The sequence below is a fragment of the Carassius gibelio genome, chromosome A18 (assembly GCF_023724105.1).
Source record: "Carassius gibelio isolate Cgi1373 ecotype wild population from Czech Republic chromosome A18, carGib1.2-hapl.c, whole genome shotgun sequence".
In the NCBI taxonomy this organism is placed as follows: domain Eukaryota; kingdom Metazoa; phylum Chordata; class Actinopteri; order Cypriniformes; family Cyprinidae; genus Carassius; species Carassius gibelio.
Genome location: NC_068388.1, coordinates 3,397,223 through 3,400,557, shown reverse-complemented (window position 1 = coordinate 3,400,557; position 3,335 = coordinate 3,397,223).

Here is a 3,335-nt window from a genome sequence, read left to right as displayed (position 1 = left end):
AAATTCCCACTGGGATTTTAAAATATGAATATTTTACAACACTGTTGCATGTTCATGGTTCTCTGATGGTCAAATTGACAAAAAATATTTATGCAAAATATAATGTTACCAATCTAGCCTCTGCTAGCCTTCAAAAACTTGTGGATCTCGCTTCCCTGTCAATTTCAACAATTCATTAATTTTATTATTATTTATTTTTTTTGTCTAAAGTCGTATGAAAACTTTAGAAGTCATGGTGAGTTTGTCTTGAAAGGTTCATACATTATTATTACAAATCAATCCTTCCGTGGGGATTTTTGGTTTGGGAACCCTGCTGATGTTCTCTGAAGCACTTATGATAATATAAAAATATCAGAAATACACAACAATCACAACAATAACAGATCTGGAGGTTCAAAATGATTAGACGTTTCTTTATCTCCCATCCTGATGCCTTCATAACCGGAGAAAGTGAGAATTAACTCGGTCATCGTTCTCCCAGGACAGCTAGTTCCTGCAGCCATGGACCCTTGCTCTCTGAAAACAATGCCTTTTATAGTTCTCACCCTTCACTGGGTCTGTTTTCTCAGAGCAGACACAAGAGATGCGGCCCGTGACCCGCTTCATTGATTCCTATCAGAGACGGGCTTGCAGAGGCAGCGTATGAAAGTGCCCGTTGTGACGGATACAAGCTATTACATTTTTAAAACACACTGTTGTCTTCTTTTACCACACTCTCACTTTTCACTCTCAATGCACTGTGGGAAATAGCTGCTGGGGTTTTAACACTCATACTCATGTGTTCCTGTGGCTCAGTGGTAGAATATTGTGTTAGCAGTACATAAGGTTGTAGGTTCAATTCCCAGGTAACACACATACTGATCAAAAAATAAAAATGTGTATAGCCTCAATGCACTGCAAGTTGCTTGGAATAAAAGTGTCTGCCAAATGTAAATGCAAGATTTTGCCTAGAGGACACACACACACACACACACACACACACACCCCATAGAATATTTTTACTCCACATTTTTTGTCCTGCCTTATACCTCCAATATATACTTATACAAAATACGGTTGGAGTATTTGGACTCTGATGGACTTGTACTTGAACTAGACAAGGATTCTGACATTTTGGACTCAAATACAGTCAAACCAATGTCTTGTGTAACATGAAAGATAAAAGTAACTAGATAAAACTTAGATAAGGCATTAATAAATGTCTCCCACTCCAACTCAATTGGTTTAACATACTAAATGCCCATAAATAATCAAAATATAACACAGTCTTGCATCTTGTGGAAAAAGGCCATATATTATCTAATTTGATGATGCTGAGTTATAAGCATAATAACTAAAAATATCAATAAAAGCTTTTCAACACAAAATAAGATTTTTCTTTTTCCAATGATGTATCAGCTTTAAAGGGGTCATGATGCGATTTCGTTTTTTCTTTTCTCTTTGGAGTGTTACAAGCTCTTGGTGGATGAAGAAGATCTTGCAAAGACTAGTCTCAATCCAAAGAGATATTCTTTATCAAAGTTAAGACTCCAAGAGCCCCGTAAAATGACTCGTTCAAACACACCCCCACATATTTATGTCACTATGTGGAAATATTTGTGTAATGCCACCCAAATATTCACGCAAAGAAAGAAGTTGTGGTTTCAGTAACACAGTAAGTGTTGAAGCAGCTATGTCAGGGAGATGGTGTGTGTTTCTAGGTGAAAGCAAAAGCATTTTATTTGGCCGTTTCATGAACCTAGGAGAGGATGTAATTCTGTAATTCTGAATCAGCTACTGCACTGGGTCAGCTAGCCAATCAGAGCAGACTGCGCTTGTCAGAAGGAGGGACTTTGTAGAGAACAATGTGGTTGAGAGAGGCAGGGCATAGAGGACCTTCAATAATGTACAGCATTTGAAAAATATAGATTTTTTTTTTTTTTACATTAAAACATGTCAACATATTCTGTTACACCAAATACACCAAATAATGATCTTTAAAAAAAGCATCATATGACCCCTTTAATGCACTTATCAAAATAACAGTCAAAAATAAGTATTCAGTTCAACCTGCAATCTGCAAAGTATTTGATGTCAAATAACTTTGCAAAATAAGCACTGTCACTGTCACTGGCCATAATTCTAACCTTAGAATAGTTCCAACCTGGCTCAGAGTGAGACAGAAATCAGTTTTATACTGATTATGGGATAATACAAGACTTCTTCTTAGAAATGGTTATCGAAAGACAAAATGCCATGAAATGCATCATATTTTTATGAGAAAATGTGACGTGCTAGAACAAAACATTTTTTGGATTTTTAGATAAAAGTATTGGATTTTATTTGGCAAATATGATGCATGGTGCTGTAATCAATTAATGCATATGATGTTTGAAAACACAATGTGATTTCTGACAGACAGCAGCAGCAGCAGCAGCAGAAGCGTGTCTAGAATAAAAACAAGGCATTTGTCAGCTGAAATGTGCATTTATTTGCAAACTGGTCAACGGAAATGACTTATTTGCTGTCCAAATGCATGTGTTTATGAATACATTTTCCGTGTGTTTGTCGCTCCAGAGCTGATCTGTCATTACGGTGACAGGTCTCCAGTTGGACCCACACAGATTTTTCCACCCTGTGCATAAACCAGGCACTGGAGAACAGCAGCGGGTATTACTCATGAACCCACTCATGCCATTACATGTCACGAGGCGTTTGTTGATGTATATGTTTACACTCAGATACATGTTTATGTCTTCATCCACTCATGTTTGCATGTATATGAGCATGTTTGAAAGAGTCCAAATGTTATGACCAGAAATGTATATTCAGATCCATAAAATAAGTAAATTTTTTACTGTCAGCATTTCACCTCTTATAACCTCGTATCTGAACACACCGTCTCTGGGCTGATTGAGGTCTCGCTGTGCTTTCATTAGACTGTTGCTTCATGTACCGGAAGGTCACGTAGGCTGTTTATTTGTCACGTCTCATTGTCCTCCAATCAGCTGTGCTGGAAAGGATGAGCTAATGAACGGGGTGTGTGCTGTTTTCTCAGTGGGTGGGAGAGCTGAAGCGGACCACCGTCATGGGCACTGAAGACAGAGGTCAGATAACAGGTGCTTCTCATTACTGAAGACAAGAATGCCAGAAATCAAACAAGCGAGCACATCTGAATGTGTTGCATTAGCGAGCGTTAGTTTGACTTTAAAATGGAGCGAGAGTTTTACAAAATACTGTACACTATTGTTCAAAATGTAAGAGTCTCTTATGCTCAACAAGGCTGCATTTATTTGATTAAAAATAAAGCAAAAATATTAATATTGTGAAATATTATTAGAATGTAAAATAACTTT